At 35.1% G+C, this 15,890-nt stretch overlaps 1 protein-coding gene across 1 annotated transcript in view; it reads left to right on the forward strand.

The window, feature by feature from the left end:
* The window catches only part of LOC145254777 (DNA ligase 1-like), a 288,066-nt gene that overhangs the window by 215,370 nt on the left and 56,806 nt on the right, over positions 1–15,890 (forward strand). The gene's annotated exons all lie outside the window — the stretch shown is intronic.

Here is a 15,890-nt window from a genome sequence, read left to right on the forward strand (position 1 = left end):
ACGTAATTGGAAGATGGTCCAAAATAATCCAAAAGGCTGAAATTCATGGAATAATTCACAACTATGTACACGGAAAAGGGGAAAAAAAAATTCCAAAAATATTAATAAACGAAAAATAAGATATGCGTTTGACACGGCTGCAGAGACAAAATGTAATTAAGAAAAATCAGTAAAGAAGAAGATATATATATATATATATGTAAGTTTCTTTGTGTGTGTGCTGAATGGTCACTTATCAAACTACTTTGTTAATGTTTGGTCTACAGGCTTGAAACTTATTATATTGGGAATGGGACCTGTGGAAGAAATTTGGTATGAGTTTTAGCCGGTAAAAATAGCTGCTAAAGGGTAAAAATTGAAATTTTGCAGGTGTAAATCAATTAAACATGTACCTTTTTATGCATGTGCAAGTATACATTTGTATGTTTAACTAAATTAATTTTTAAAGTTTTGCTCAGATGGTAACAAATAATGCTGGAGAGCTATATGTTTTGATTTGGATTTTAGTTGATGGCATCCAAGTCATATATTTTCTTTTTTATTTTAGATGCTTTGAAATCACTATGACATATTGGGGATGATATAATAACAGCATAATCACATTGACACACCGGTTCCCATTGAATCACTGAAGTTAAGCAATATTGAACTGGGTCAGTACTAAATGGGTGACCATTTGGGACTTCCAGGTGCTGCATTTGCTCTCTGCTTATCTCGGCATTGTTTCCAGTCATCCTGGACTTCTTCTTGCCACTGGACTCAGTTTCAATTCATGAGAGGTGTGGTTGGGGATTGCGAAACCCTTGCCTCATAATTACATGTGCAGCTGCCCCTACGGGGGTGGGGGGTGTCCTTTGTCTTTCGAGACTGAACAGAGGCATTGATCAATAGAGTATTGGTTCTATAATGATAAATATGAAATTTGCATAAAATTAAAATATATTTAAATATATTTCACAACTGGGCAATGCCAAGTGTCCTGCTTGTTGATAAGTAATAAAAAAAACAAAAGGACCGTTGCGAAGAAGGTAGGCTCTCTCTACTGTGCTAGAAAACTACTAACACCCGAAAGTATCCTCTATAAGGCCACCATTTGCCCATGTATGGAGTATTGTTGTCATATTTGGGCTGGTGCATCTGCTACTAGTCTCTCGCTCTTAGACAAGGTTCAAAAGAGAGTCACCAATCTGATAGGTCCTGAACTGTCATCTAAGCTTCAGTCTCTGTCCCATCGACGAAATGTTGCATTCCTCTACAAGTATTTTAATGGTGAATGCTCTGACGAACTGCAAGCACTTGTGCCCCCTCAACGTAAACACCCTCGACAAACCCGAGGGCAGCTAAATCCCACCCCCACACAGTAGAGATCCCTAGATGTAAAAGAGCTTTCTACTCCAGTAGTTTCTTCCCCAGAACCACTAGACTCTGGAATTCCATTCCAAGTCCCTGCTTCCCTAACTGTACTGACATGCAGAAGTTCAAGTGTCATGTGAAACACATCTTGCTGCCCAACTCCCTACATAGTACCCCAGTAGCTATGCCCCTGATAGTAGCCCCCTACACCAAAGTGGCAATGTGCCTTGTTTGGGGGTGAAAATGTAATAAAAAAAAAATAAATAAAATAAAGAAAGAAAAGAAATCATATCTAATATTAAAATACTGAGAAAATCCTCATGTAATAAAAGAAATTTTTGAAAATTATTTATGGACATGGATTATATAAATAGAGATTAAAACATAACCCTAAAAATTATATACATTGGGTACAATATAATAATCAATAGAGAATTGGCTCTATAATAATAAATATGAAATCTATATAAATTAAAATATATTTAAGTGTATTTTATGACTGGGTAATGCCCAACTTCTTGCTAGTCTATATATCTATTATATGAAAGTGAAAATGTGTGTGAGGACATATATATATATATTATTCCTTAATTGGAATTTTTTATTTTTGAGATGAGCATTTTTTTTTTTATGTTAATTGTATTTTTTATTTCGGACTATTAGTCTCATCTTTATTAGTTGTTGTTTGTTTGTTTTTTATTGGTTCACAACGTTTCGGCCAACTTCCTCTGGCCTTCGTGTGTGAGGACACTTCTCAACCTATAGGCTCAACAAATTTTTTATCTCCTGATTTGAAATTTAGTATATAGGGTATCCAGATACATGGAAAACTTTTTAATGGTTTTCAACTGGAAAATAGGCCTGCTAAGGGGTCAAAATTGTAAAATTAATATGTGGGGGTGGGGGATCATCAGATTTTTATCTGTTTGTCAGCTGTTTCACAGATGTGCATGCATGAATTGTTCAAATAATAAATTCCTTATGTTAAGAATAAGTAGGTTAGAAAACACCTTTTAAAGATTGTGTCAAGTTGGCCTAATGGTTATCGTTTTTGACTCATTGTCTTTAGGTTTTGGTTTCGATCTCAGCTTTAGTATTTGTTTTTTTTTACTTACAAGAAGTGAACTGTTTATAAAAAATATAATACTTACATACACATGTCTCAGTTTCTGTATGAATGAAAACATAATATTTATGTGTATTTTATGACCAGGCAATGCCAGACGGTCTGCTAGTATATATATAAATTTACAATTGATTGAAAGTTTATGTGACTAAATTATTTGTAAGAAAAGTTGCATGTTTGAAGAGTGTTTGTCTGTTGTGTGAATGTATGCACATATGTGAGTGTACTGTCATTTGTTTTCATGGGCATAAGTTGAAAATAGTGTAAAAAAAAAAGTGTCTTTACTGTCATATTGAAATTCTGATCTCTTTATTCTTATAATTAGATCTAAAAATTGAAATTATTTTTGGACATCAAAAATGATTTCGAGCATGCACGCATATTTTTAACCGATTATGACCTGAATTATGATGTAGATGTTGAAAAAAAAAAAATTTATTAATTTTAGTTAAAGTTTTAATGATACTATGATTTTCTTCAAACTGGAAAAATTATGTAGTTCAATAGTTAAACTACCACTGAGACGGCCCTGTCGGTGGGGCATTAGAATACGCCGACTGCCTCCCTGCAGAGGGTAAAAGTCCCTCAATGGGGGTCCTGGATATGACCTTAAACTATATCCAGTGGTGAGGCCCCAGCTTGTGGGCTTTGGGGAGTGTGGAGCCACCTTTAAATTACCATTGCTCCCAGGTCCACTCTGACCCAGAGTGGTAGTACCTGTTAGGGTTCCAACTATGGGTTAAATAGAAACCGACGTGAAAACAACAAATATATTCTATTAAAAAAATTTTTCTTCAAAATCTTTGGATTCGGCATTAAATAACCCGAAAAGTGTTGATATGCCGTAAAACAAAAACAACCAACCAACCAACCACTGAGAATTTTTGCATTTCATAAACTTACCCTGATTATTATCTGTAGTGCTTGAAAAAAGTATGTGTGATGACAACAAACAAAATCCTCCACTCTTTGAAACAGATGGCGGCATACTGAATGTAACAATGGACAGTTGCAATCTAGAGGTATCTGACATCTACCCAGATACTGAACTAATATGTACAAGGTGTGTTTGAATCAATTCCCACTTTATTTATGCCATTATATTCATTTATTTATGTAGTTCAACTAGGTTATAAAGGGTTAAGCATATCATCTGACAATTATTTTCACCTTTTTGTCAAGATTCTCTGTATGAAAATGTATTTGTTTTTTTATTTTTTTATTTATTTATTTTTTTTGGAGTATGGCTTGTGTTTGCACGTTTGCCGTTGTTCAATAAATGAGGGTCATTCCAAAACTAAAGCCTCTTATTTAAAAGAAAAATTTTTTATTAATTAAAAAATGTTGGTTACGAAGATGGGAGAGGTACCATTCAAACGAGCTTCCTTTTTTGCTCCAGAATTTATTTTTTTGTATAGTCACCACCATTCTCAATGCACTTTTGCTAGGAATTCAAAGATACATCTTTCCTTCTGATGCACATCCATGACAGGGGTTGTTTTTCTTAGTTTCACACCATCAATATCTGCAATGGAGAGATGAAACTTACAGGACATACATGCAAAAGTTTAGTCATTATGACAATGCAATCTGTAATCCCCTCTGATCCATTCGGGCGGAATACAAAAAGAATAGAAGACATTACTTTTGGAATATCCCACGTACACGTATAATTCATTTTTTTTTTTCTTGATATAAGTGGATTAGAAAAATAGAGTTCTGCTTGAAATTGCATACTGATTTTTTAAGTTTGATAGAAAGATTTTCGAATTCGACAAGATACACCTGAAAAAGGTCAGATGTTATAGCGACTAAAATATTGTGAAAATAACACTTGAAATGAGAACAGTAGTCGAAATAATACGAATTATCAATCCTCATCTCAAAAATTTCGAAACATGTCAAGTCATGTTCGAGGAAAGATGAAAGATATGCATTAACTATTCCTCCACTTACTTATATGTGAAATAGTAGGGTAGACTGTTCTTTTAGCATTTGTATGACAACTAATGTAAATAGCATTCCCGTTATTGCTTTTGGTTGTCTTAGATTTCTCCTTGTCACTGTGATGTTGATTTTGGATGAGTGCTGTTGGGAATTGAGCAACCTGTACTTTTTTTTTTATACCCCAAACAAGGCACAGTGCCACTTTGAAGCAGGGACTACTATCGGGGACATAAGTTGCAAGGGTATTATGAAGGGAGATGAGTAGCAAGATGTCTGTTCACATTACATTTGAACTTCTGCATGTCAGTACAGTTGGAAAAGCATAATCCTGGAAGGGAGTTCCAAAGTGTAGCAGTTCTGGGGAAGAAACTATTGGAGTAGAAGGCTTTCTTACACCTAGCGATCTCTACAGTGAAGGGGTGGGATTTAGCTGCTTGTTGGCTTTGTTGGGGTTATTCACGTCGAGGGAGGTATAAGTGCTTGTAATTCGTCAGAGCATTCACTGTTAAAGTACTTGGAGAACAGGCAGAGGGATGCAACATTTCGTCGATGGGACAGAGACTGAAGCCTAGATGACAGTTCAAGACCTATCAGGTTAGCAACTCTCTTTTGAACCCTGTCAGAGTGAGAGACAAGTAGCAGATGCACCAGCCCAAATATGACAACAGTACTCCATACATGGGCGAATAGTGGCCTTATAGAGGTACAGGATACTTTCAGGCGTAAGTAGTTTTCTAGCACAGTAGAGAGAGGCCACCATTCCTTGCAGCAGCCTTGGCATGGCTCTCAATCAGGGCTCTACATTGCGAGTGAAACAGTCGCATTTACAAGTGATTTTTCAAAGTGGTGACTAGAAATAATGAAACGCTTATCTTTTAGTGATTGTATTTCTTTCTCCAACAATCTTCCAAAGCTCATTACTGAATGAAAAATATCTTTTCAACTTTTTTTTTTTTTTATAAAGCGAACAAAGTTAAATTATTTAAAACAATAAAAGTTTAATAGAACAATATACTCTTTTCTTTTTTTTAACAAAGGTTGTAAAAAAACATCTGAAGAAATTAGAATGTTTATACCTTCAAGTATCAACATAAAATGTGTTGTATATTTAGAATTACACTTATGAAAAAAAAAAAAAAAATACAGAAAAATATTTATGATATACATACTCGTCACAGAACGAAGATGTCATATTCTAAAAATCATGTGGGTCTGGCTAGTGACTTTTCTATTTGGCTAATAAGCGAAAATGTTTAGTTGTCAAAGGTCAACTAAAGATAAGTTTGTCCATAGAGCCCTGTAAATGTTAGGCCGAGGAGTTTAAAGGAAGTACTTTTGGTAATGTGTTCTTGGCCATTGTTATGGGTGGTAGAGAAGGTTTCTTGTAATTATTGAAGGAAACAAGCTTAGTCTTGGCAGTATTGAATGCGACCATCTCTTTGTTAACTACTCATCATCCATGGACACTCTTTAGTTTGATCTAGTACTACCAGATTAGATTGTATGAAGATAATGGCTTCCTGGCCTGAAATATACCAAACATTGATGTTATTGTTTATTTCCTTTTCCTTTTGCAAAACGCAATCATGTTCTGCAAAGTCAAAAATAAAAACAAGTTTTTCTCAACAAAACAACCAAATGAAACAAAAACACAATTAATAAATATGTGAAGATATAAAGAACTGGAAGCATAAGAATCTTTTTTTCAAAATGACTGGATTCGATATTAAATGATCCCAAAAAGGGTTGATATGCCATAAAACAAAACGAGCAAACAAATAAACAAAACTTTGGTTTGAAGTTGCATCCTCTTTGCTAAATGCACCTATTGAATGGCTGCGACTCAAAAAATTTATTGTTTATTGTTTTTTTACAATTTTTTTGTTAGTTTTTTATTTATTTTTTTTTGTTTATTTTTATTTATTTTTTTTTTGTTTATTTATTTATTCTTTTGTTTAACCAATTTGTTTATTGGTTTTGTTCATTTTTTTCCCCATCAAAATCCCGCTTTACCATGGTCGAATTGTTTCTCCTTAGCTGTGCGCACGGAAACGGAAACCATTAAGTTCACTTTAAGCCTTGTCGGGGTCTGCTCCTCACCAAAATCTAATTAATTTCTCGAGATGATAGAAGACACGAGGGGTGTTAGTGTTGGGGGGGGGGGGCGATCTTAGTTGGTTCTGCCCTGTTGTTGGCATTCGTCTGCTGATAACTTTTGAACCAATATAAAATGGCTCTTCTTCTTTTAATGTCCCTCTTGAAAACTGAGCAGGTGTGAGTGCTTGTTTGCGAAGGGGGGGGGGCACCAAGTGGAAAGTTAACGAAATAGAAAAAAATTATTTTCTTGTTTTAATTTGAAATTAAATTTCGAATTATCATTTTCTTGTACACATATACGATTAAAAAAACAAACATGTTTTATTACTTCTATTCTTTCCAAATAGTGCATAGTGCTACTGAAAAATAAGGGGCTACTGTGATAGGAGCCAAATTTAATGGGGGAGGGAAATTCATAGAAATCATTACTATAGAAAGAGCAGAAGAGGTCAAGGCAACAGATATAATAGGCCGAAGTGTAATAAAATAGTGTATCAATCTCATAGTCACAGAAAAAAAAAAGAAACCTCTATTCAAGCCTAATGGTAGACCCTGTATATGTGCTGTTTATATTAGTAATGGAAAAAAAAAAAAGGTTAAAAAAAAAAAATCGTTTTCAGAATCTGAAATTTGACACAAATTTTTTTCTAATTCCTAAACTCTAAAAGTTCCGATTTTTCCTGATTCCCAATTACAATTAAGCGTCCAAACGCTAGTAACTATGAATAGAAAAATGTTCGGTAAAGACCAGTACTATAGTTACGAAGAGGAATACATAAAGAGGGAATATATAGATGTTGAAAAAGGAAAGTTTTCATTACTTATAGATGTCACGGTCACTATTTATAAGGACTAGTCTTAGCTGTATGTTATGACAAACTCCTATCATATATTTTTTTATAACAATAATGAAAGGGTTTATACCACCTGGTATGTGTGGGGAAAAACATGTCAAAGTGAGGAAAGGAAAAAATAGAAAGTTCACTGGGTTATCCTCTTCAGGCAAAAATAGTTGGTGCTTGGGCATCCAGTGGACAGGGACAGGAAAGAGAAAGTGGGTGCCTTTCCCTGTTGCTTTTAGGTATCTCTCATGATTCCCAATGAAGTGAAAGTAGTATTAATGTGTCTTTTAAGCTGATTGATCAGTGGGCAACCAAATTGTCTAGCAGAGACATTTCTCCAAAAGAGAAATTAGGTATCTCTCGTGATTCCCAATGGAGTAAAAGTAGTATTAATTTGTCTTTTAAGCTGATTGATCAGTGGGTGACCAAATTGTCTAGCAGGGACATTTCTCCAAAAGAGAAAATAAGTCTTTATTTGTAACTGCTAATAAGTGGGGAAAGTTGATAGTAAAGACATTATCAAGTGAGAAAACCAGAGGGAGAGTGGATGCTATAGTGGAGATGGAGAAGAGATTAAGAAGAAAGATGGAGAGAGAGAGAAAAAGAGAGATGGAATTTTAAAGAGAGAGTAAGATAGGACTGTAGAGAGAGAGAGGGAGAGATGGAATTTTAAAGAGAGAAAGATATAGCGCTGTAGAGAGAGAGAGGGACAGAGATACGACTGAAGAGAGAGATGGGACTGTAAAGAGAGAGGGAGCGAGATGGGAGACTGTAAAGAGAGAGAGGGAGAGAGATGGAACTGTAAAGAGAGAGGGGTAGAGATGGGACTGTAAATAGAGAGGGGGTAGAAATGGGACTGTAAAGAGAGAGAGAGAGAGAGAGAGATGGAACTTTAAAGAGAGACGGGGTAGAGATGGGACTGTAAAGAGAGGGAGACAGATGGAACTGTAAAGAGAGAGGGAGTAGAGATGGGACTGTAAAGATAGAGAGGGACTGTAAAGAGAGGTGGAGAAAGACAGGACTGTAAAGAGAGAGGGAGGACTGTAAAGATAGAGGGAAAGAGATGGGACTGTAAAGAGAGAGGGAGCGAGATGGGAGACTGTAAAGAGAGAGGGAGCGAGATGGGAGACTGTAAAGAGAGAGGGAGCGAGATGGGAGACTGTAAAGAGAGAGGGAGCGAGATGGGAGACTGTAAAGAGAGAGGGAGAGAGATGAGAGACTGTAAAGAGAGAGGGAGAGAGATGAGAGACTGTAAAGAGAGAGGGAGAGAGATGAGAGACTGTAAAGAGAGAGGGAGCGAGATGGGAGACTGTAAAGAGAGAGGGAGCGAGATGGGAGACTGTAAAGAGAGAGGGAGCGAGATGGGAGACTGTAAAGAGAGAGGGAGAGAGATGGGAGACTGTAAAGAGAGAGGGAGAGAGATGAGAGACTGTAAAGAGAGAGAATACAGACGAAACAAGAGTCAGTGATGATTTGTGAATCTGAATATGGTTGAAATTCTTTAACATGTCTGAAGCAAAATATTCTTTTTGATTTTTGCTTCGTCTTCAGGCGAAAAGGTAAAAAGATTGTCCTATCCTCATTGTCAGTTTGTGACGGACGTGAGAGATGGGGAAGGAACCCTTACTCATAATTTATAAACACATCTCTCTTCAGTCCATGATGGCAAAAATCAATAGTTGGGTGTTGAATCAAGGAAAGCAGCATTTAGGAGGAGGAGAAGGAAAAAGATGAGGTTGGGGAGGAAGGGGCGTGCTGATTATGGGAAGAGTTGGATTATGGAGGGGGAAGTAAATTAAAGGAGGCATAGACAGGAAGGTCTAGGAGGATGGAAAACAAGCAGAAAATTGGAGGAATGGAATGAAAGATGGGGAGGTAGAAGGAGGAATGGGCAGGAAAGTTGAGGAGTAGTAGGAGATAAATAGAAGTAAAATAGGAATTGACAATGGAGATTATAAAGGATAAGGCAATATATGAGAATGAAAGACAGAAATGAAAGGAGAGAAAAGGAGTGGAAGGCTGGGAAAAATGGAAGAAAGGATTTGTGATGACGAGGAGCAGGAATAAGATGATGAAAGACTGGGTTGGTAATGGAATGGATGGATGAATTAGTAGAAATAAATAGAAATTAATAGAAAGGCTAATGACATGTGAAAAGTGGGGGAAAGGAAAGAAAAATGATGGGTGATAAATAGAGGGAAGAGAAAAAAAAGGAAACGGAATTGAAGAATAAACGAAGTACAAAATAAGTTTTTTGTTATGCGTGAGAATTCTTCCTTCAAACTCCTCGACTTTAACATTCACAGGAAATATGAATTGGAACAAATACATTGAGGACATTGCGAGGGCTGCTGCAATGGAAAGTGAGCTCCCTCTATCATACTAGAAAACTATTCACACCTGAGTATCCTATACCTCTACAAGGCCACCATTCACTTATGCATGGAGTATCGTTTCCACATCTGGGCTGGTGCATCTACCACTAGTCTCCCTCTTGGATAGAGTTCAAAAACGGGCCTCCAATCTCATAGGTCCTGATTTATAAACTAGGCTCCAGCCCCTGTCCCGTCACCGCAATGTTGCATCCTTGTGCTTTTTTAACAAGTATTTTAATGAAATGTGCTTTGATAAACTCGTTGCACTTGTGCCCCCTTGACGTACATATCCCTGACAGACCCGCTTAGCAACAAAATCTCACCCCTTCACTGTTGAGGTCCCTAAATGGCAGAAAGCTTTCTACTCTAATAATTTCTTCCCTCGAACAGCTAGACTTTGGAATTCCCTTCCTGCTTCCCTAACTGTACTAATATGCAGAAGTTTAAATGTAATGTAAATCAGCATCTTGTTAATCTTTCTTAGGTATGATTCCAAATAGTAGCCCTTACGTCCAAGGGGCGATATGTGTTGGGGGGGGGGGGGTGAGTAAAAAAAAAAAAAAAAAGCCAATCTAAATATCGTCTACAAAAATTTTGAAAAGTATGTTAGGTTCTTATTCCCCTATATTAAAAAAACGTAAAATGAAATAAAAATCTGTATACGTACCTGCAACAAAAAAAAAAATATCATATTCCAAAAATCATATATATTGATCAAGTAGTTTTATTTTTATAAAGAAACTCATTTTTAAGCAATGAATAATAATTTATATGAATTACAATATAATCCTACAAATTTTGAATTATTAAGTTACCTCCCTTGTTTTTTTTATTTCTTTTCAAAATGATGGACGAGACCATCATTTCTTTGATACTCAAAAAATTTGATTTTCTTTTTTTTTTTTTTTTTTTCTTTTTTTATTGCATTTTCACCCGAAATGAGGTATGGTGTCACTTTGATGTAGGGACTACTATCTAGGACATAATTGTAAGAATACTATGACGGGAGTTGAGCAGCAAAATGTCTGTTTACATTACACTTGAACTTCTGCATGTCAGTACAGTTGGGGAAGCTGGAACCTGGTAAGGAATTCCAAAGTCCAGCAGTTCTAGGGAAGAAATTGTTAGAGTAGAAGGCTTTTTGGCATCTCCTCTGTGTAGGAGTTGGTATTTACATCGAGGGGGTACAAGGGCTTGTAGTTTGTCTGAGCATATATCATTAACGTGTTTGTAAAACAGATAGAGGGATGCAATATTTCATCGGTGGGAGAGAGGTTGAAGCCTAGCTGACAGTTCGGGACCTATTAGGTTGGTGACTCTCTTCTGAACCCTGTCCAGGAGTGAGACACTAGTAGCAGATGCACCAGCCCAAATGTAACAACAATATTCCATACAAGGGTGAATGGTGGCCTTGTAGAGGTACAGTATACTTTTAGACGTAAGTAACTTTCTAGCACAGAAGAGAGAGCCCACCTTCTTCGCAGCAGCCGTGGCAGTGCTCTTGATGTATCTGTCCAACTCATGTTCCCTGTGAAGATTAAGACTTGGCTACTAATCAATGCAGTTGAACCACTTTGACGTAGGATGTGATGAACTCGTTTGGAACTGACTCAACCCACTCCAGGTGAATGCCATTAAGTCCAGTCACATTGCCACACGAGTTTCCATTTTATTATCAAAGTTAAGCAACATTGAGCCTAGCAAGTACTAAATGGGTAACCATTTAAGAATTTAAATTAAAATAAAGGTTTTTCGTATTATTTGAATTATTCTGACTATTGTTCTTATCTTTGAACGCTATTTTCACAACGTTTTGGCTGGTGTAACCTCTGACCTTCTTCAGGTGTATCTTGTTAAAGTCGTAAATCTTTCTGTTGAAGTCTGGAATCTGTGCAAAATTTCAAACCAAACCCTTTATTTAATCCATGGGGGTAACATGCTTTCGTAATCCATGACTGTCTTAAGTAATTTGCAAGGTATTTATGCATTTATATTACCATGCTGAAATAATAATGCTATTATTTAGAAAGTCATTCTTAACATGAGGAGGGGGAGGGTGTTTTGTAATTATTCTGTACTTTCACTTAACATTTTAATAATAAAAAAGACATTGTAAAACTTGAATTCAACTTGAAAATACTATTAGAAAAAATATAGCACAGTAACATAAGTGCATAAGCATCGTTTGTAGTTTGAGTGTCGCCCGCACATGAAGATTTTTAATTTTCATATTTTTTTTAATTAATCAAAATCTCATTTGCAATATGAAAACGTGTAAAAAAAAAACTATTTTTCACTTTTCTTGTATAGAATTGAGAAAGCAACATTTACTTGGTATTTGATTTTAATCACATTCTATACTTGGCGGTTATGCCGCTAAAAATGTTTGGATCTGTTGGATATTTCTGGTCCATTTCAAAGCTACTAAGAATTCAGATTTGATTAAAATTCCTGAAACAAAATAAAAGACATTGCGTGTTTGGGAATGCAGCACATATTCTTGGTGGATGGAAAGGAAAAAAAAAATGGATTAAAAAAAAATAAATAAAAATCAACAAATGGATTTCCTCGTTTTCCTTTTCTTTTAGCAAGAGGTTGAACATATTAACTGTTAAATTTGTTTTTAATATTCTCCTGAGGAATTTTTAACATGAATTTTGAGAATTATCAATTGTATTCAACACTTCACCAAACTAAAATAAATACTAGGAGAACGAGGATTGATATTTTGAATTATTTCAATTATTTGGACTACTTTTGTCATCATGGAATCTTTAAATATTGACAATTTCAAATTGAAAAAGATGTACTTGAAGATATGACCAACATAAGAATCAGATGCATTTATCTTTTATGTGAGAGTCACTGTCACTTATCAAGGTCGAAATGCCACTCGAGGATAAGAGTTAATGAGTGTACAGTAGTCATTGAGACAGCAGCATATTAATGTGATGGAAATGGATTATTGGGGGTGGGGGCTTAACAAGAACTTGTTTAAATTGAACTTGAAGATGACTATATTGAAGTCTGCTGGAAAGCAGGCCAGCGGAACAGAGTTCCACAGGTGGGCAGTTCTAGGAAAGAAGCTTAGTTCATGGAATCTGTTAAGATTTAAGTACAGACAGAGAATGGGGGAGACGATGGTTGTTTTAGCTAGACAAGTGTTATTTGCAAAAGTTTGGCAAGAGGAGGACCATATATTGAAGCTCAGACGAGCACTTGCTATGAAATAACAATAATAAAGCAGAGCCAGACTTGCAACATCTCTTCTGTAGGAAAGAGGTTGCAGGGAAGAAATAAGGGCATCACTTATTAGGTTTCAAAGCCGATTTGTTCTAAGATGGAGTCCGGCTGCCACATATGGGAGGTGCCATTCCAAGCAATCTTTCCTGCCTTGACAGATTACAAAATGAACTTTGCCAACCATTTGGGGAAGGGGGGTATCGTTTCTGTTCTATTTATTTTCTGAAACTTTAGGCGGCATCCAACATGATCATAGGAAAAGATTTGTAATTTTGTTTTTCCTGTTTTTATCTTCTATTTTTTCTTATTTTATTGGAAGCCTCTAAAAGAGAAAGATTGTACATTCGATCTTGTTAAAAATACCCCCCCCCCCAATTTTTTTTTTCGTTTAATAAAACCTTAGCATTACTTGGTTTTTTAAAATTTTCAAATTTAACTTTACGAAATAATAAGCTCAAAAGATATGACTAACTTGAACTTCTTCTTCATAAAACGTTTACAAAAATAAATTGTTCAAAGAACTTTTTTTTCTTTCTTCCATGTGCCTCTTGGCCCGAGGGCCAAGATCACAATGTTGTATCTGTTCTGATGCTACGCTTCACCATTTCTGTTCTCGGTCAGTGGAGGAGAAATCCTTCATGATTTGGGCAATTTTTATTTTTCTTCCTTTCCGAGGTGCCCCTTTTTGGCAGCTGGATTTTCCCCATATTAAAAACTGACCTTGTGTCTAACTCTGCCCTCATGGGGAGGCAAGTAAATAGGAATGTCAAATCTAATAGCAATAAATAGGTGAATAGTAAGCCATTAACCCGTATCCACAAATGATCAAGCCTTAAATTTTCAACATTTTCCAGAAGAAAATAGTGTAATGGATTTTAATTAATATTAGAATAAGGATTCTAGATATAAGATTCAGTATCATATGTTGGTGAACATAAAAATTTTGTTTACAGAATTCATTTGACTTTTACTGGAATAAGTATTTTTTTTTTTTTTTTTTTTTTTTTTTTACAAAATTCGGATTGAAGAGGGGTGGTTTCTGCAGTGCTCACACGAGTCATTTTTAAATAATAGAAAGTCCACTGTTTATAAGCACTGTTGATATGGAATTCAAAAATCAAAGTTTTAATGGTTTAAAGCTAAACAAGCTCATTCAATAAATTAATGTATTTTATTTATTTTTAAGTGCCATGGCGGTGATAATTCTATTTAACGCATATTTGCATCCTCTGCTGTCGCAAACATTTAAACATTATACTTCACCAACATCTGAAGGCAGACGTGCCAAGCATTATTATTGCCATGACACATAAAAAAACAAAAAAAAAACAAAAAAACCTGCATTCCTGATTAATATTTTGTTAGGAATCGAAATATTGTATTTAATTTTAATGAATAAATATGTTTATTTCTTGGCAGAGATTTTGCACTTGGCTTTAAACCGTTAAGTTTTTGAATTTTTTATTCTATATCAAATGGTGGACTTTTTTTAACATATATGTGCTCAATCGCGCCCTCTGCTGCATTGGATATTTAAGCATTATACTTCCACCAACATCTGAAGAAAGACATGCCAAGCATTACCACTGCTATCGCATGAAAAACAAACAAAAAGATATTATTTTTCTGATGAAGATTCTATTATGAATCGAAATATTGTATTTAATTTTAATAAATAAACATGTTTATTTATTGAAAGAGATTCTGGACTTGTTTGGATTTAAATTGTTAAATTTTTGAATTATATATATATATATATTTCTGTGGAAATATATTTTATTTACTTATAATATATACTAATTCTTATTTAAGAAGCTCAATGTAATTACAGAGCAATATAGTGAATAAATGACAAAAGACTATATTCCAAAGTTAATAATGTTGACCATCTTATAATTTATTCCTTTAATTCAGTTGACATTTATAATTCTTGACAGAATCTGTTTTGTAGCACAAAATCAATCACTTAATTATTATATCAATTAGTGAATATGTTGATTTACATATTTAGAATATATATATATATATAAAATATATATGTATACATATATATATATACACATACACACATATATATATATATATATATATATATATATATATATATATATATATATAATTATCATTAAAAATTACTTTAAATAAATTCTAGTAATAATAACTTGCTTGACTATTCAATAATGGGAGATAGGTGTTTTGTTACTGGAATGTAAAAAAAAAAAATTCTACTTTGTTTAGGCAATTACATGGAAACAACCTGAAAAATCTGTTGGAAAGTAGAAAAACAATAATTTATGAATTTAGAGTGGGGATCAGCGTTATGTGTATAATTAATGTAAAATATTTCCTGGCTATTCTATTTTTTTTTTTTTTTTTTATAGAGGAGTGCGCAAGCCTTTTCTAGTCTCACACAAAAACATGCGTTCACATCTCAAGCCACTTTTCTTGTCATAAACATATGCACATACAAACGTACACATACGTAGATATATTCATGTTCGCGTAAAACACATGCGCAAAAGACCACCGGAAACAACTATAAAAGCAAGAGCAATAAGCAGCTTCTTTCTTTTTGGACCAGCTTCCGACCTGAACGGTCGCTGGACCATCCGCCTCCGTTTCGGCACGCGCGCGCCTAACACCACCTGCTACTATCTGGGGCAAAAGCTAACAGACAGTATGTACACTTTATACGCTTTCTCTCTCCATGAACTGGATTAACTTCCTCACTCTTTTTTTCCCCTTTTGCTTTGGTCAATCAACCAGACAACTGGCGTCTACATCTCGTGCCTGAGAACACCTCCATGTAGCTGATTGCTAACATCGCGCGCAGCTTAACTGATGTCAACTCTCTTTCTCTTTCTACATGCTGGACTGCCATTTCTCGTTTCTCTACTCCATTTCCTT

This window comes from Euprymna scolopes, chromosome 30 (assembly GCF_053919585.1).
Source record: "Euprymna scolopes isolate OS-2025 chromosome 30, ASM5391958v1, whole genome shotgun sequence".
NCBI lineage: Eukaryota > Metazoa > Mollusca > Cephalopoda > Sepiida > Sepiolidae > Euprymna > Euprymna scolopes.